The following is a 20006-nucleotide window of genomic DNA, read 5'->3' as shown; positions in this document are numbered from 1 at the left end:
CCACCACGCCAGCTAATTTTTTTGTGTTTTTAGTAGGGGCGGGGTTTCACTATGTTGGCCAGGATGGTCTCTATCTCTTGACCTTGTGATCCGCCCGTCTCGGCCTTCCAAAGTGCTAGGATTACAGGCGTGAGCCACCGTGCCCGGCCGGGATTTTTTTTTTAAGGTCCATTTAATGTGACACGGAAAAGCTGAAGGTTCTCTGAGAGGCAGTGGCTCCTCCTTGCCATGAGGGGGCTCCATCCAGAGTCAGCGCTTCCTCTGAATACGTCCCACTTGGATAGGACAGGCAGGCCATGGTAGCCATAGAGCACATGGGTCCACCTTGCTTGGATTTAGAATTTCACTCCTGTTGTTTCCATGACGAGCATTCCTCAGGTTTTAGCCATAAATTTATGATTTGGGAAATATGATCACCACTACCATATGGCTCCCATTGTGTCTTCTAGTTTAGCAAAGATGATAAATTTGTTTCTACAAAGTTTTAGGGTTAAAGGCATTCAATTGGATTTGATTCGTTGGAAGTTGGTGATGTGTCCCATGTATCTGTAACAGGAATATCCCATTCTTCAACCATGCTGCACACAGAGTTAGAAGGAGTCCCAAAGAAGGCATTTGCTTGAATAGTTCCACAAAACATCTATGTAAAAGAAGTCATAAACAGAGGAAGGAAAATACTAGGTAGGTACTAAAGACACTTTTCATACTTTTATCCTGTTTGGAATATAAATTCTTTGTTCTCAGCTAGATTTGTACCATACTAATTAGGAAAGGTCAACCACGAACCTCCACTCTTTGACATGCATATGCACTCCTTTTCTTTGCCTGTGAATTGGTGGCTACTGTGTATAAATGTCTGCACATGTTGGCTGACTGTAGTTTGGTGAACATTCTGCACCCCCTGCCCCCAGTCCTTACTGCGATGCAGAACCAGATACACATTTTGGAGGAACTGACCCTAGTGTTGTTAAGTAGGTGGAACTTGTCAGAATGTCATTTTTTTCCTTTTACCCTTCCCATTCTCATTCATTCTCCAAGTGCTTAGTGCCCTTTTCCTTTCACTTCCTTTCAGAGCCTCCTCTCAGCTGTCAGCTAAAGGGGACTTGATACTCTGATTCACCCCAAGGTTCAAAGCTCTCATTTCTTATCTCCAAAAAAGAATTTTTGGGATGAGCCCTTAGGCCAAAGGTATGACTGTCTAATAGTAGAATTTCAGTCATCTGGGACAGACTGGATGGGGAGTTGTTAAGGAAAGAGACTCTTCCTGGTGTACCCAGAATTATAGAACTCAGATGTTGTCATGTGCCCTATGTTTCTTGCTAAGAGTTTTATAGTTTTGTGTTTTATATTTAAGTGTTAAGTCTTACATTTAAGATCCATTTTGAGTTACTTTTCATACGGTTTAGGTTGAGGTTGATTTTTTTTCCCCCTCCCCTGTGGATGTCCGCTTGTTGTAGCACACTTCGTTGAAAGGGCTACCCTCTACCATTAATTGTTTTTACACCTTTGTAAAAAAGCATGTGGGCAATTTGTGTTCTCTATTGTGTTCCATTGATCTGCGTGTCCAGCCCTCTACCAAGACTGTGCTGTCACAATTACTGGAGCTATAATAAGCCTTAACACTGGGAAGAGAGATTCCTTTATTCTTTTTCAAAACAGTTTTGGCTCTTCTAGGGCCTTTCTCTTATGTTCACGAAAAAACTTATACATGTGAATCTTCATAGCACCTTCATTTAAAATAGCCTCCATCTGGAAATTATCCAGATGTTCTTCAATAGTGTGTGGTTGACCAAACTGTGGTATATTTATACCATGGAATATAGCAATAAAAAGCAACAAATTATTGATCACATGCAACAATATAGGGAAGCCTCGAGGAAATTATGCTGAACAAAAAAGCCAGTCTCCAAAAGTTATATACTACACTTGCCATTTATGTAACATTCTTGAAACAACAAAATTATAACAAGAGGGAACAGATTAGTGGTTGCCAGGGGCTAGGGATGGGGGGAGTAAGGGAAAGAGATGTCGCTCAAAAAGGGTAGCATGAGAGAATCTGGTGGTGATGGTACAGTTTAGTATTTTGATTGTGGTTGTTACACAAAGCTATACACCGGTGGCACAATGGCATAGAGCTACACACACACACACACACACACACCCTAGTGTTTGTAAAACTGGTGAAATCTGAGTAAGTTCTGTGGATTGTGCCAGTGTCAATATCCTAGTTTTGATAGCGTGCTAGCTAGCCTTGTAAGACGATAACATGGTGGGGGGGCGGGCTAGGCTGGATGTTTGGAACCTCCCTATACTCTTTTTTTCAACTTCCTATGAATCTATAATTATTTTGAAATAAAAAGTTAAAATGAGATTACATTCTGTTTATGTCTTCTTAAGAATGGCAACCCTGTAAAACTACAAACATGCGGTTGCCTCTGCAAAAGGAGGCTTCATCTGGTTTCATAACATTTTATTTCTTTTTAAAAAAACCTGATCTTGAAGCAAACATAGCGAAATGTCCACATTTGTGACTTTAGAATGATGGATTTATTGGTATTTGTTGTGTTTTTTTCTCCATCCTTTTTTTATATGTTTGAATCATTCCATTATTTTAAAAATAAAATAATGTAAACAAAAGCAATAATTATGCCAGGGTATGCATCTCCCTGGTATCTTGGTCCACTCACAAAAGTGGTGTGAATGTTTTATATTTCCTTAGTAAAACTGTTCCTTGGTCACAGACTTCTCTCCGTGAATTACTAACTCCAGGTTGGGAAGCCTAAGAACATAATCCATCTTTTTTATTATGACAAGCTAATTTAATTTTAATTGCTCATTATAGTATTGCATTATGAGGAGGAACTATCTTAATTATCTTTTTTGGGGGGTTGTTTCTAAAGTAATGTGATCTCAGAAGCAGAGAATCATCCCTTCTGAAGTAGCCACTTGACTGTGAACTTAAAATATTTGTGTGCAACAGTGTAAATAGACTTCTCTGCTCCTCCAACTGGTGGAGCCTGCCCTTCCCCCCTGAAGCAATTAAAAGAATTCCAGGTGGGTGGTTCTCCCTTTCCTGGTCCTATTTAAAAATACAAATGTCAATTCGGGGACTTTTTTTTTTTCCTGGAATATACCAAGTGAGTGACACAAGAATTGGGACTCTCCATTCCTGATTTAAATATTGGCCGTGTCCTTTCAAGATCATTTTTCATGATGACATGTTAAACAATCTCAGGACAGTCTGCGCCCTTAAAGTCACTGTGGGTGTCAGGAATCCTGCTAACAAATATACACAATGGGCACATGGAGGCGCCCTTCAGCGCCTTTGGCTCAGATCCCCATCCTGTTCTTAAAGAAAAGGGCATCTGTTATTTATTTGTTGGATTTTAATCTCTGCCTCTAGCCCTCTAAGGCTTCTCCATGTAGTGCCATCCTCTCCTGCTGTTGCCACCATCGGGGATGAGGGTGGGGGTGGGGGTGCTGTACAGTTGGCGGCCAGAGGATGCCATTGAAAAGTAGAGGAGTCTTCACACTGCTCTTTGTGGAAGGATGGCCTCCCTTCCCGTGGGCAAACCCCAGGGCTGGAGCCCTCCCGGCTGCCCAGTGGCTTTTGTGTGTGTGCAGCTTTCAGCTCCTGTCCATCAGGCTGAAAGGGCCCATTCAAGGGCATTCATGCGCCTCCGAGACCCCGGCCGCCTGGACACAATCAGCTGAGAGGGGCGCTTCGAGCCCCGCACATGAGAATGCGCCCACTCAGCCTGCCTCCAATTGTTTGGAGGAGCCCAGGGCCCGGGAATGAGCCCAGAGGAATGACACTGGACAGCCACTTGGGGTTCATTCATTCTGTGCACTTGGAGCCTCTGGAAGGGAGGGTGGGAATACCTTGCAGCAAGCAGGGAATGAGCAAGTTCAGGGATACTAGGGCTTCTCTTTGGTCCTGACCTTCAGCTTTTATTTTTGTGTACACCTCTTGGAACCCCTGCTTAAGGGTAGAGACCTTGTCTTCTTTATCTTTACAGCCCCACATACCTAAGGCACTCAGTAAGTCCTTGTTGAACAAGTGAACTAAATTGCTGCTCCTTTCATGTAGCCTCAGGCACACTGATGTACTTTACTGTCCTTTGAAGAGGCCACAGAATACTCTGCCTCTTGGGGTGTGATCAACCTACTGAAAAGACTGGAATCACCTCTGAGGTCAAGGAGAGTAGACTTTGAGATCCTGAAGGGACAAAGGACATTTTCAAGGTGGGAAGTTGCCATAGAACAGGGTGCTGATGCCCAGGGACCCGCATTTGGAATTTGAGAGGCTGAGTAAGGAGCATCATAGGCCTCTGCAGAGGCCAGCCTTGGGTGGCTGGTTTGCAGGGAGGGGCAGGACCTGGTGCTGACTTGGAACCAGTTGGTGGTAGATGTGGGGACAGGAGAAAGGACTTCATGGACACCCTGTAGCTTGTACCATTTGGCAGCCAACACCCTCAGAAGCTCTGGCACCTGATGACTGACCTAGGCACATGGGGGAATGAAAAGCACAGGCCAAGATGCCAAGAAGCCTTTGTGTTCCCCAGTTTTACAACATTGTGTTTGAGGATCACAGCAGCAGCAGTCACAGTAGTAGCCAAAGAAATAGTAGAATCTTCTATTAATTGGGAACTTACTGGACTAAGTGCTTTGTACATAATACTTCACTGACTTAAGTTTCAGTTGTTATATACACCCATGTATGAGTGATAAGTGCTGTAGGCACTTTAAGGTAGGAAAGGTCATTGTTCCCATGTATGGACATAATACTTGAGGCTCAGAAATATTAAGTGGCTTCCCAAGGTGAGTGGCAAAGCTTCAGTGGAAATGGGGACATGGCTCTTAGCAACTGAGGTGAGGGCTGCTGCCAGCCTTTATGACTCTGGTGCAGTGAACTGAGTTATCTTTATAATTTCTACTTCAGTTTTAAGTGTTAAGAAAGAAGGAAGAAAAGGCAACATACCTCTACTAGTCTTTAAGATCCTCATAATTTAGTTGGAGAAATATAACGCACAATATAGAAACACCTTCTAAGCTGCCATTGTCAAGTGGCGGTATCCATGCTGAGGACAGGTAGGGAAAAGCGTTCCTACTTGTCACAGAGCCTGGGGAGGTGATCACAACTCCACCAGAAAAACGCATGGCCTTCCTCCTAAGGAAGGAATTAGCTTGCCCCATGGCTAAGGGAGGGATGTAGAAACACTTAACATGATGTTGGTTTTAAACCATTTGGTCCCACCAGCTTCTCCTGTTAGACACAGCTGCTATGTGACATCTCACAGACCCTGATCTGGTGCCAGCCCAGGCCAGATCAACAAACCCTGCCTGGCCTCAGGTCCCAGGGCTATGCAATGGAATAGAAATGGGGTGGCACGTCTCACAGGGTTAGTATTTGCATAGCGTGTGCTCTGTAGTGTTCTGTTTAGTGCATTTACAAGTTGATTTCCTCATTGGATGTGACCAACTTCCTACAAAGGGAAGAAACTTCATATTCAGGTCCCTAAGATAAAGCTTTTCGTAGGGAGGGGACAAAAATATAACTCTAGGTCACCGAGAGAAGTTGTTTTGCAGCATGGAACTTGGTGCACTTTCGTTTTCACTATGGGTCCCAAAATCCATTTGTCCTCTGCCAAGGGGACTCTGTGCTGCATGAAGCTGGGAGTCCCAGCTGTGTAGCCTATGCCTGATGGCAGGTGCAGCCACAGTTAGCTGAGGGGCATTGGTCTCCATTCAGAGTTCTGCTTCCTTCTACCCTATTTCACCCTAAAAAAAGAATGTCATCTTGCAAGTGACTACATGTTTTCTATCCTCTTCATTTCTAGTCTCGAATTTAAGCATTGGAAAGACCTTGAGCAAATCAGTCAGCTACCCCCACCAAACTCAGTCTAGTCATCTGCAAAATGGGGCCAGTAGTGAAAACAGTACATATTAAATAAGACGATACATGCCAAACATGTAGAGCTCTGACTATTTTTTCTTTTCTTTTTGAGACAGAGTCTTACTCTGTTGCCCAGGCTAGAGTGCAGTGGTGCAATCTCAGCTCACTGCAACCTCCCCATCCTGAGTTCAAGCAATTCTCTGCTTCAGCCTCCTGAGTATCTGGGATTACAGGCGCTGACCACCATGCCTGGCTAATTTATTTGTATTTTTAGTAGAGATGGGTTTCACCCTCTTGGCTAGGCTGGTCTTGAACTCCTGTCCTTGTGTTCCACCTGCCTTGACCTCCCAAAGTGCTGGGATTACAGGCATGAGCCACCATGCCCAGCCAGTCTAATCTTTTTTTAAAGAAACAACATCTAGCTCTGTCTCCCAGGCTGAAGTACCATGGTGTGATCACAGCTCATTGCAACCTTGAACTCCTGGGCTCAAGGGGTCCTCTTGCCTCAGCCTCCCAAGTAGCTGGGACCACAGGCATGCATCATCATCCTTGGCTAATTAAAAAAAAAATTTTTATAGAGAAATTTTTGTTTCTCTGCAAAGTTTTTGTTGCCCAGGCTGGTCTTTTAACTCATGGCCTCAAGCAATCCTCCTACCTCAGCCTCATAAAGCACTGGGATTACAGGCATAAGCCACTGTTCCTGGTCGGTCTGACTTATCTAATTGAGTAATCACTCAATAAAATTAAGTTCTTATTTTTTTTCAATTGAATAAATTGTATCGAAACCTGGGGGAAGCCAAAGGTTGCTTTAATAGTTGTGACTCCATTGACTGACCACCTTCGCTATTTCTGTAGAGCACAGGCTAAAATGCCCATAGTTTCCCTGTCCTTCCATCCTCATGAGTGATGGAGAGTAGAATGCAGAGGGGAAAGTGACTTGTCCGGTCTGTGTAGACAGTGACAGTTCCTTATTCCGGGCTCTTTCCACAGCTTAGGAGCCAAAGTCTCAAGTGGGTCTCAAAGCTGGCAAATTTAGATTAGGTGATGTAGTCTGGGTGGGATGTTAATCATGCATTTTTCTTTCTTTTTTCTTGCTCTAAAGGACATTATTAGGGCCGGGTGTAGTGGCTCCTGTCTGTAATCCTGGCACTTTGGGAGGTCAAGGCGGGAGGATTGCTTGACCTTGGGAGTTCAAGACCAGCCTAGACAGCAAAGCGAGATCTCATCTCTGTATTCAAACATAAATAGGTAACTAAATAGAGGACATTATCAGGACAACCGACAACATTTGAATAAAGTCTGTGGGTGGAGTGATGGTATTCCACCAGGGGTAATTTCCTGTTCTTAATTCCTTCTCCATTCCCACTGCTTTGCTTGACTAGCCTTAAAAAAATAAAAACAAATTAAAACAAATAAAATGGCAATTTTCTCGTGCTGTAGAAAAGCAAGAAAAAAATGGCAATTGTCTGACTTGGTAAACTGGTAATATAAGAGAATGTCATTTTTGGGAAATACACACAGAAGTATTTAGACAAAAAGGGGCATCGTGTGTGCATCATACTCTCAAATGGTTTGGGGGGAAATGCATATATAGAGAGAAACATAAAGTAAGTGTAATTAAGTGTTAACATTTGGGGTATTTCGGTAAGGGGTATATGGAAGTTCATTTTATTATTCTTGCAACTTTTCTATAAGCCTGAAGTTATTTTAATATCTAAAAGTTTTTTTAAAAAAAGAAAGCCCTCCTGTGGCTGGGGTGGTGCGAGAGTTAACGTGAAAAGATGGGAGACGGACTGTATATGGAGAGGGGTGGGACAGAACCCTGGAAGGTGACCCCCTGGGAGGGAAGGGCTGAAGACATGTATATGAAGAGAGGAGAAGAGGGAGAATAAACTGAATAATAAAGTCCCCCAAACAGGGCACCTTCCCACTGAAATAGGAGGGATTACCTTCAGGAAATGATGTGGGCAGACTCTAAAGTTGGAATTACAGAATTCAGGAGTGGTGGTTCACACCTATAATATTAGCACTTTGGGAGGCCAAGGTGGGCAGATCACTAGAGGCTAGGAGTTCAAGATCAGCCTGGCCAACCCCATCTCTACTAAAATGTCTACAAAACCGCATGTCTACTAAACATACAAAAAGTAGCCGGGCGTGGTGGTGCACGCCTGTAATCCCAGCTACTTGGGAGGCTGAGGAAGGAGAATCAGGCTGATAATGAGCCAAGAAAAGAGGAGAAACCAAGTCTGCCAGGAGAAATATCATGAATTTGGACCTTGGAGAATGAAAATTGTAGGAGAATTAGGCAGGGTGTATGGGCAGGGAGACCCAAAGCATGATCTATAAGGATGATGGGAATCCTGCGACTAAGGCCAGCCAAGCTTGAGTCTAGAATTTTGTGCCCCCAGGTGCCCTTAAGCCCAGGGTAAATAGCTGGTGTGATTACAGCACCCAGGCTGCAGTGCAGTGGTAGGATCATGGCTCAGTACAGCCTCCAGCTCCCAGGCTCAGGAAATCCTCTCACTGCAGCCTCCTGAGTAGCTGGGACTACAGGAGCATGCCACCACCACCACCCCCTCCCCATGCTGGCCAATTTTTGTATTTTTTGTAGAGATGGGGTCTCACCATGTTGCCCAGACTGGTCCTGCCTCAGCCTCTCAAAGTGCTGGGATTAGAGGCATGAGCCACCGTGCCTAGCCCTATTTCCTTTCTTAAAAACCATAAAAAGAGTCCTACTCTGAATATTTTTATCAGTAGCATTCTTAGTTTTGAGCAATAGATATCAACTGATTGAGATCAGAAAAGGGATTTCTTTAAAGGACCCTGGGGTGGTTTCCAGTCTCACTGGGAAGGCTATGAACTCAAACTGTGGAGACCAGGCAGCAGCCCAGTCTGCGGCCACAATAGTCACAAAACCAGAATGGTGAGGACACTGTGCTTTGATGTTGCTGACATTTTCAGCTTTCAGAGTGGGAGGTGAACGCTGCATCCTGCCAGGGCTCACAGAGAAGCGGGGATTCCTAAACTCAGGACAGGAGTTCAGATGCCAGGGGCAAGTATGTCCCTGAATAGTTTATTATTCATTGGAGCCTTTTGTGCCCACGTGAACAATCTCCTTCTTCTTTTAAAGATCAGCTTTGCTGTAGGGCTTGCGCTGGACTTGAACTCCTGGGCTCAAGGGATCCTCCTGCCTCAACATCCCGAGTAGCTCGGACTGACTATAAGCACAGGCCACTGCACCCAGCACGTATTTTTTTTGAGCATTTACTTGTGCCAGGTGCTCTGCAGTGGTTCTCAGCCCAGCTGCACGTTGGAATTACTTGGGGAGCTTCGGTGATTTGGAGTGTCCAGGCCAGGCCTGGTGGTAGGTCCCAGGCATCAGGACTTTTTTTTTTTTTTTTTTAAAAGAGACAGTGTCTCACTATGTTGCCCAGACTGATATTAAACTTTTGACATCAAGTGATGCTCCCACCTTGACCTCCTAAAGTGCTGAGATTACAGGTATGAGCCACCACACCCAGCCCAGACTTTATAAGGTTCCAGGCAATTGCAGTGTGTAGTCAAGGTTAACAACCACGGCTTCTAGAGGATAGTGCATTTAATAATCACCTCCCTCTTGGGTAGGTGATGTTATTTCGAATTTAGATGGGAAACCAAGCCTGAGAAATCATTCCTGCCTTGCTTTGGTCACCCTGTAAGTGAGGCATTCCCACTGCCCAACCCCTTCCCCTAATTGCAGTGGCTGCTGCTGCCTACCTGGATGGGGAGGAGGAGCAAGCCTGGCCCGCAGCTTTCTCTGCATGGGTTGCTCTTACCCCTCATTTCTCACTTGGTCAGTTTCCACTCGTTGCCCCCAGCCTAAGTGAGGCCTCCTCTTCTTTTTCCTTTATGATACTGAAACAGTATCATAATATATTATGTACCAATTATATTATGTGCATAATAATATTGTTTTGATTCTCTGGTGGCTGGCACATAGTAGACACTCAGTAAGTAAGAGATTAGTGAATGGGAGAAAAGCAAGAACGAACACATTCAGGCGAGAATTCAAGTGAACGCTCTTCTCTGAGAGTGATGAGGAGTCAGAACAGACAGAAGAGTGGCCTGTTTTCAGGTGTACATGAGGAACTTGGACCAGCTGAATGTGCTCTTGCTCAGAGTTGGGGTTACTTTCTGGAAATGGAGGCAAAACTCACTGGGCATGGCGAGACTTCATCTCTACAAAAAAATTTTTTTAATTAGCTGGGTGTGGTGGTGCATACCTGTAGTCCCAGCTATTTGAGAGGCTGAGAAGAGAGGATACAAACATTTTAATGAAAAAAACAAAAAAAAAAACCAGAGGCCTGGCCAGGCACAGTGGTTCATGCCTGTAATCCCAGCACTTTTGGAGTCCAAGGCGGGCAGATGACATGAGGTCAGGAGTCCGAGACCATCCTGGCCAACATGGTGAAACCCCATCTCTACTAAAAATACAAAAATTAGCCGGGCTTGGCAGTGCATGCCTGTAATCCCAGCTACTCAGGAGACTGAGGCAGGAGAATTGCTTGAACCCAGGAGGCATAGGTTACAGCAAGCCAAGATCATGCCATTGCACTCCAGCCTAGGCAACGAGAGTGAAACTCCATCTCAAACAAACAAAAAGAGGCCAGGGGTGGTAGCTCCTGCCTATAATCCCACTGAGCCCAGAAGTTCAAGACCAGTCTGGGCAACGTAGTGAGACCCTGTCTCTAAAGAAAGAAAAGAGAGAAGAGTGGAGGGGAGGGAATGGGGTAGAGATGGGATGTCCTGCACTAGCTGTGGCTGTCCCAGGTTGTGTGACCAGCACTCTAAGCAGATCCAAGAGTTCTGTAACATTGCAGGTGATTTCAGATTCTCTGCTATGGGTCCAGCGCTATGGGGGAGAGGTGATTCTCAAACATTGGAATTATTTAAAAAAAAAAATTCTGTTCTCGATATTTAAAAATGAGAAGCAAAAATAAGGCATGCCTGATTAAATAGCCCACATTTCAGTGTACTGGAGACCACTGGTGTATGAACTGGCACAGCCAGGGTGGCTCCTAGTGGGGTGCAGAAGTCCCTTGCCTTTCTCTGTCTCTGCTGGAATTTCTTGTAAATGTGGTGTTGGTTAGGAAGTTTGTAGGCAAGCTCTCATTCTATTAAACGTTTAGGCACACCCATGCCTCCTCTCATACCGTTATCCAGATGCTCACACATACCCCTGGTCGGCTTGGCTCAGGTATCATCTTGGCCCAGTAGCCAGTCTGCTAACCTGTGATGTGGTGGAACTGTCACATGATGGGCGGTTCATGCTTATTACTACTTTCGGGTGCATCTCGCCTGATTTTCATGTTTGTGATTTAAGGAGTTTATATCTGTGGAAGTGGTTGTTTGGTAGTGTGGGAAGGCAGTGTTGCCTAGTGGGCCAGGGTGTGGAGCCTGGGCATGACTCCCAGCTCTGCCATGTGCCTCCTATGAGACCTCATTTTCTTCATTTATCAGCTGAAGCTTGTGATAGTATCACAGGGTTTAAAAGAGCAGATACTATTTGGGTAAAGTGCTTAGACCAGTGTCTGGCAAATAATTACCACGTAAAATATTTCCATTGTTGTTTCTGGTATGATTATTTTAATGATTCTACTATGAAACAAGCGTTTTCTACCCCTCTTCAAGGTTTAGATCATTTGAACTAATACATTCTCAATGGGGGCAATATTGTTCCTGAGGAGGGGAGATCTAGCTGTGACAATGGTGTATGCCTTTCACTGGGCTTCTGTGCATAGATATGCAGTATCTCCATGGTATTAAGATTTTGGTGCCTGGCACTGTGGCTCACACCTGTAATCCCTGCACTTTGGGAGGCGAAGGCAGGTGGATCACCTAAGGTCAGGAGTTCAAGGCCAGCCTGACCAACATGGTGAAACCCTGTCTCTACTAAAAATATAAAAATTAGCCCAGCATGGTGGCGGGCTCCTGTAATCTCAGTTACTTGGGAGGCTGAGGCAGGAGAATCACTTGAACCCAGGAGGCAGAGGTTGCAGTGAGTAGAGATCGCGCCATTGCATTCCAGCCTGGGCAACAAGAGTGAAGCTATCTCAGGAAAAAAAAAAAAAGTTTTCGGGAGTGGGGCTGCACAAATAGGCAAAATGTCTGCTAATGCTCCTTATGGGACAGTGATGAAAGAAACACCAACAAACACTGATTTGACTAAAGGCTACCCTAAGATGAAAAGGCAGTCTACTAAAAGCCTGTTAGCATTTGCTACCACTTATCTGTGGAAATCAAGATTTTTTTTTTTTGGTTCTTTGCAATCAAAATTCAAAAATAAATTGATGATGTGGCTGATAGAAGACAACTCTCAACCGTAACCATGCCTTTCAGGATGCAACAGAACACCTTTGTTCTTATGGATTAATCTGATTTTTGTGCTGGAGATTTGCATGAGATTTTGCTCGTTACTGAAAATGTTTCCTCTAGTGAGAGTCTGAGCAGCCTCCTGGTTATGTGGGGTGAGCAGGGATGGGCTCACCTGGCCAGGTGGCAGGTGCAAAGCAGGGTTCTAGAAGGGAGTCTGCTCGTGGCCTCATACAGGCAACTACTTCGGTGAGCAGTGCTGGCTGCCTCTGCTCAGAACGTTGAGTGAGGAAGTAGAGGTGGCAGAGAAGAGGGCTGCAGTGGGCTGTTGAGGCCATGTGGGGCTGTCTGCAGGACTCCTCAGGAAGGTTCAGGACTTATGTTCAGTGCTAGGAAAGACAAAGACCTTTATTGCTACAAAGTCAGGTGGGGGATTGAAGCCCCCAGATGGTATACAGGCTTGAAAACCAAATCAAGTTGACCAAGAACCAGTTACAGTCATGTGGTATTGCTGCGACTTCTGAATTTCCCGTTTGGGGTTTTATTAGCTTTTAGTGAAAGGCGACATTGTGAAGAAACACAGATTAGAATTCAGCTTATAAAGCAGCTGAGTAAGAAAGTGGGATAGGGGAGCCAGGGAACTATGTAGAAAATCATTCAGCAATTATTCAACAAAATAAAAGCCCAAACACCGCTGTCTCTTGTGTGCTCCTTGAGCTGACAAGTAGGAAAGAGGGTGCGGAGCCAGAGCCCAGGGAGAAGTGTCTGTGGCTCCCTCACTTCTGGTCTCAGGCCTGGAGGGTCCTCTGTTCTGAGAATTTTCCATAGGCAAGGGCTGGTTTCAGGCCCAGACAGACTCCCAAAGTTAAACAAATGAGCCTCCCTCGCTGGCCCTGACTTTGCCATTCAGAAATAACTTTGGGCTCCAGAATGAATGGGGAGCCTCATGCAGACCTGACTGACATAGGCTTCAGCAGCTTTTGGGAAAGTAATAAAAATGAACCTAGGAGTTTGAGACAAGCCTGGGCAACAAAGTGAGATCCTGCCTCTACAAAAAATTGCCTGGGTGTGGTGGTAAATGCCTGTGGTCCCAGCTATTCTGGAGGCTGAGGCAGGAGAACTGCATGAGCCCAAGCAGTTGAGGCTGCAGCGGTCTGTTTGTGATACTACACTCCAGCCTGGGTGACAGAATGAGACCCTTTCTCAAAAATAAATAAAAATAAAAAAGAAGATGAGACCAGCAGTGGTCTAGAGAAGTGAGCACTTTGGGATGGCTTCCCAGAGATAAGTAGGTGACATAAACCTTGTCTTCCCAGCCCTGTAAAGAAAAAAGTTTTTGTTTTTTGTTAATCAATGAGAGCTTGTAATGTTGCTCAGGTTGGCCTTGAACTCATGGCCTCGCCTCCTCAAGCGCCAGGACAACTGGCCGGAGCCACCGCGGCCCCCAGAAAAAAGTTTTTTTTTTGTGTGTGGGGGGGGTAGGGAGAGGTAGGGAGGAGGTTCCATTTCATCAAATCAGAAGATGGACTTGAGAGTTTATAGTTTTCCCAGACTCTGAGGCTCCACCCACCCTTTCTGTCTCTGCCAGTGCCAGGATGCTGTCTGTCCTACCACCTGTGCTGAGCGGGTGTCCCTAATGTCCGTGATGGTTTAGGCTGGAGTAACTAGAAAAAGAACTAATTCTGTTCCCAAGGAAGAAACTGTAATTCGATCACCTCCCAGCTCACAATGGTGACCTCAGTGTGTGTCTTAGCCATTTTGCACTTAAGATTCTCTGTCTATAAAATGGCAATCTGCTGATCTTAAAAAAAAAAAACAGTGGAAGAGACAATAAAATAAAATCCCAGCTCTACTGAGTTCTAACAGCCAGAAACCACGAGCCATTTAAAATTTAGTTCGTCTCATGTTTATGAGAAAGGATAAAATAACAGATATCTAAACCAACACCAGGGACTGTTAAAAGCTCAAATTCTAGGGCACCAGTTCTCAACTCTGGCTGCACATTAGAGTCAACTGGAGAGCTTTCGAAAAACATCAGTACCCAAACTCCACCTCAGGCCAATTAAATCATAATCTCTAGGAAGGAGTTCCAAGCGTCTGTATGGTTTTTTTTGTTTTTGTTTTTGTTTTTTTTTTTTTTGAGTTGGAGTCTTGCTGTCTTTGCCCAAGCATGATCTTGGATAACTGCAATCTCCACCTCCAGGGTTCAAGCAGTTCTCCTGCCTCAGCCTCCCAAGTAGCTGAGATTACAGGTGCCCACCACCATGCCTGGCTAATTTTTGTATTTTTAGTAGAGATGGGGTTTCACCATATTGACCAGGCTAGTCTCTTGGCCAGGCCCGAGATGAACTCCTGACCTCGTGATCACCGTTACAATAAGGGACTGGCACTCCCAAGCCCCATGGCCCACTCTAATATTCTAATATGTTCAAGTTATCTTGCAAAGAATGAAGTTGGACTCCTACATTTTTGAGTTGATAAAATCTACCTGACACTGTACGTAAAAATTAACTCAAAATTGATCAAAGACCTCTAAGAGCTGAAATTATAAATCTCTTAGAAGAAATTAAAGACATATTTTTTATGACCTAGGACTAAGCAGTGGTTGCTTAGATATGACACCTAAAGCACGATTGATAACAGATACTGTGCTGTGAGATTCAGCTGAGAGATAAACACCGACTCTAAGGGCCTATTTGAACCTAAAGTACCTACTAACTCTTATGAAAAGTTAAAAGTTTATTCTCCATGGTTTCTATGTTCAGTGAATTTTAATAGCATTTCTAACATTAAGAAGCCAGAACTTATTTCTTAGGTATTATGTGTATCTTAACACCAGATTACTGAACATGACCAGAACATTGCATGGCTCTCTCGCAGGTGACAGGTGAGCTGCCAACTCACTGTGATATTTTTAAAGATCTTAATTCTTTGGTAGGTAACCAAGATTAGTAGAAATGCAAGTTTAGATTATGGATCAGAATCAGCTATATGGAAAATGTATACCATAGAAGAAAATAATTTCCAGCCAGGTGGGGTAGCTCACACCTCTAATTCTAGCACTTTGGGAGGCCAAGGTACAAGGATCCTTGAGACCAGGAGTTCAAGACCAGCCTGAGCAACATAACAAGACCCTGTCTCTACAAAAAAAATTTTTTTAAATTAGCCAGGCATCGTGGTGTGTGCCTGTACTCACAGCTACCTGGGAAGCTGAGGTGGGAGGATCACTTGAGCCCAGGAGGTCGAGGCTGCAGTGAGCCATGTTCACACCACTGCACTCCAGCCTGGGTGACAGAATGAGACCCTGTCTCAAAGGAAAAAAGGAAAAGAAAGGGAGGAAGGGAAGAAAATAAATTCTAAATAAATTAAAAAGTTAGAAGTTTAAAAAAATTGGCTGGGGCACGGTAGCTCACACTTGTAATCTCAGCACTTTGGGAGGCTGAGGTGGGTGGATCACCTGAGGTCAGGAGTTCAAGACCAACCTGACCAACAAGGTAAAACCCCTTCTCCACTAAAAATACAAAAACTAGCCCAGGAATTGGAGGCTGCGGTGAGCCAAGATCACGCCACTGCACTCTAGCCTGGGTGACGGAGTGAGACTCCGACTCAAAAAAAAAAAAAAAAAATTAAAAGATACATTTAAGAGTTTTGAAAACAATGCTGAAGCATCCTATGAAAGCCACAGCAAGTGATAATGATGTGATAATAGATCAAAAGAACACAAGGGAGATCTCCTAAATAGACTCAAACCATATAGGGAGGGGTGGTTTGGAAGGAGGACTTAGATTCCTACCGCATGCCACGCTCAAATACATCAACTGGATGAAAGATTTACTTCACTATTCCTTTTACACTTAATAAAGGGGTGCTTGCTAATGGAAGTAAAAAATTCGAACAGTACAAGTAAAATGAAATTCTTCCTTGACTTTCTTTTCTCCTCTCTGCCTGGTTCCACTTCATTCTCACTGCTATTTGGTGGGTGTTCTTCCTGGCTGGTTTGAATATATACATATACAACTACTATGTATTATTTTGTGTATTTTTAAAAACAAAGAGGATTCTATTTTTCCTACTTGATAACTTCTTTTTCCCCCACTTAATAGGATATCTCAGAGACCTTTTCAGATCAGTACATATAGGCTTACCTCATTCTAATTAGCCACTACGTTGTATTCCATATTAGAGATGTACCTAAGCATTCCTATGTTGGTAGACATGTTAAGAAGAAAAAAAAGAAATCCTTGAACACACCTCTGTATGTCCAAACTAGTCTTTCTCCAGCACAGATTCCTCATAGCAGATTTACTGGGTCTGATGGTATATGTGCATTTTATTTTATTTTTTAGATGCAGGGTCTTACTATGTTGCCCAGGCTGGACTTGAAATCCTGTGCTCAAGCAAACCTCCCACTTCTGCTTCCCAAGTAGTTGAAACTGCAGGCATGTCCACCATGCCCAGCTAGCATTTTAAATTTTAATAAATTCTGCCAAAATATTATCCAAAAAAAAGGCTTTGTGAAATTACACTTTCATGAATGGTATGGGAGTGATTCCCTTGCCAACTTTTAAAAAATTTAAATTAACCCAATGGGCAGAAATTATATCTAATTTTTAAACTTTTTTTATAAGCAGAGAAAAAACTTGTAGAAGGTACTACTTGGTTTTGTTTTGTTTTGTTTTGTTTCTTTTTTTTTTCCTTTAGTCTATACACAGAAAGCTTCCTGGAGCTATCTTTGAGAGCACGTATACTAAAATTGGAACAGTGCAGAGATTAGCATGGCTCCTGTGCAAGAATGATGTGTAAATTTGTGAGGTGTTCCATATTTTAAACAACACATTTAGAGATAAAAAAAGAGAAAACTACCTAGAAGTGGAATGGGATTAGGATAATTAGGAGGTTAGTTAGAATTTTTTCTAGTTAGAATTTTTATTTCTAAATTGAAATTGTAGTTTCAAGTTGTTTTAAAATAATAAAATTTTAATTTCATGTTGTTTTAAAATAATAAATGCATATTGCTTTTGGAACTTGAAAAACAATGAAGATTTTTTTAAAAGAAAAACAAATAAACCCTCTTGTAGCATAATTTACAGTTATATTTTCTCTCTCAGTGCTGGGCAAGCCTAGAGGGAGTGGTGGGTGAACTGTGTATCAAAAGCCTTTGTCTTCCGGCAGTAGCAATACCATACTTCTGTACGGCCAATGGTCAACTAAAGCCTGAGCATTTTGCATCTTGAAGTGATGGATTCATGTGCAGAGAGATCATTGTGTGCATCTGCACTTCTGGCCTGTTCATAGAAGACTTTGGGGGCAGCAGGCAGAAATGTTTGTCAGCCCACATTCTGAGTTTTGGTTTTTTCATTCCGAGACAGAGGCTCACTCTGTTGCCTAGGCTGGAGTGCAGTGGTGCCATCTTGGCCTTGATTTTCTTTTCCCCTCTCTGCCTAACTCCACTTTGGGAGCCTCTGCCTCCCAGATTCAAGTGATCCTCCCACCTCGGCCTCCCAAGTAGCTGGGATTACAAGTGTGCACCACCACATCTGCTTTTTTTTTTTTTTTTTTTTTTTATGTAAAGAAGGGGTTTCGCCACGTAGGCCGGGCTTGTCTCGAACTTCTGACCTCAAGTGATTTACCTGCCTCGGCCTCCCAAAGTACTGGGATTACAGGTGTGAGCCACTGCACCCAGCCTCCACAGTCTTTATTCTAGTTGCTCAAGTGGTTTTCTCCACCTCTGTGCTTCTTTAAAACAGTGGACATGATGTAAAAATTGAATGTTACCACTTTAGTTGGATCCCAGAGATGGAGAATTCATTGATAAGGACTGTCATCTACTTGGATGCTTTCTTCAGAGTCCTGTCACCAAGAACAGATTGGCAGTCCACTCTAATTCACAGCATTCCTTTATTACTGGCAAAGAAATTTCAAAGTGAAGGTCCCTGTTAGCTGGGGCCGTTAACTTCCTCCTTTTGTACTCCTGTACCCTGCCGGCAGTGGCTCAGGCCAGTGGCCATGATGGGAAATGAGCACATGTGGCTCAAGAACAGAGCCTGCAATTTGCCCATTGGGACTGAGTCCACCTTGGTGGGAAGTCAGTGGCAATTCTTCCACCCACACACCACTGACCTTGCCTTGTTGGTGGCCATCTTGTGTGTTGGCTCTTGACCAGAGAGGCTCTGCAGTCACTCTGTGGGGCTGTTTGACCACAAAATGTGTCAGTGGTTGGTGGTTTTATGCCAAGTTAAGATTCTGATAGAAGGCAGTTAAGGTGGTAGTGTAAAAGCTACGTGAACAATTCATGGTTCTTGCATTTTGGGGACAGAACAGGATGGGTACTCTTTGTAAGTCGTGATTTTATTTAATTTTCCAGAAAGTCCATCTCAAGACCTGTGATCCCACAGCTAGCACATGACCAACACTATATTGAGAGTGGGGTTTGTGCTAATCCAGACTCAGCAAAATCTTGATTAACTGGGGCTCTTTTCATCTCATCCAACATATTTTAGGGATCTCCTGTGGGCCAGGCACTGGTCCTGGTGGGGGAAGTTCAGAGATAACGCCTCCCTTCAAAGAGTTTCTAGTTCAACAAAAAGAGCCTCATTTAATCAAAAGTGTTGCGCATGTTGTAATTTTAGGAGAAAATTAATCCTGGGAAATAAACTTCTTAGGAGATACTTTGCTCTAGGAAAAAAAATAATCCAGGCTTTTAAGGATTTGTTTTTAGGACAATATGCATTAAGTCATTCTCCTGAACGTGAATCTTGACACCACTCTCTGGTCAGAAATGTTCAGAACAACAGTGTTAAGGAGCTGCATGGTATTCTATCGCCCAAACGTTTCAGCTGCATTTACTCCTCATACCAAGATTTTCCCCAGACACTTAAGAAGCATCTTCACTGATGCAGAACAAATAGGAATTTAAATCCACATTTTCATAATTGATTTTAGTACTCTTTTATAATTGGTGTAGGAGCAGACACTTTAAGTTCGTTCATCCCTTCTATAAATCTTGTAAATAAAGTTGATACTTGCATGTCACTGATGAATTCAATTCCAAGTTGCTGCCTGCGACCTACTGTGCACACAAAGCAGTGGTTGCTGGCAGGTGTGGTCTGACCCTTCTTATCTTTCATGCCACTTTGTCCCTCAGTCACAACCCCTAAGCTCTGCCTACCACACCTGCCTGCACCCTGTGTGCTCTGCACAGCCCTGATTCCCTAATCGTGCATAGGTTCCTTCTTTTTTCTTTCTCATAGCACCTTTGGGCACTTAGCCAAACATAGATTTTCTTTTTTTAATTTTTTTTCTGAGATGGAGTTTCACTCTTGTTACCAAGGCTGGAGTGCCATGATCTCGGCTCACCGCAACCTCTGCCTCCCAGGTTCAAGTGTTTCTCCTGCCTCAACCTCCTGAATATCTGGGATTATAGGCGCGTACCACCACACCTGGCTAACTTGTATTTTTAGTAGAGATGGAGTTTCTCCATGTTGGTCAGACTGGTCCGACCTCAGATGATCTGCCCACTGTGGCCTCCCAAAGTGCTGGGATTACAGGCGTGAGCCACTGCTCCCGGCCAGCTTTGTATTGTGTGTGTGTGTGTGTGTGTGTGTGTGTGTGTGTGTGTGCGTGTGCATACATCTGCCTGCTAGCTAGCCCTCAAAGAGCAAATACTATGTCTGTTCTCTGCATCCATTTATAAAATGGTCATCATGGTGCCTCACTCATCATCAGCTTTTCCTAAAGGGTAGATAGATGGAAGTTGAAG

At 43.8% G+C, this 20006-nt stretch overlaps 1 protein-coding gene and 1 non-coding gene across 3 annotated transcripts in view; both read left to right on the top strand.

The window, feature by feature from the left end:
• The window catches only part of TCF7L1 (transcription factor 7 like 1), a 179371-nt gene that overhangs the window by 52442 nt on the left and 106923 nt on the right, over window positions 1-20006 (top strand). The gene's annotated exons all lie outside the window — the stretch shown is intronic.
• LOC118147552 (U6 spliceosomal RNA) lies at window positions 16971-17074 on the top strand. The gene has a single exon (XR_004734004.1). It is a non-coding gene; the product is annotated as a U6 spliceosomal RNA (small nuclear RNA).

Source organism: Callithrix jacchus, chromosome 14 (assembly GCF_049354715.1).
Source record: "Callithrix jacchus isolate 240 chromosome 14, calJac240_pri, whole genome shotgun sequence".
NCBI classification, from domain to species: Eukaryota; Metazoa; Chordata; class Mammalia; order Primates; family Cebidae; genus Callithrix; species Callithrix jacchus.
The sequence above is the reverse complement of the archived record's forward strand: the minus strand, read 5'-3'. Positions and strand labels throughout refer to the sequence as shown.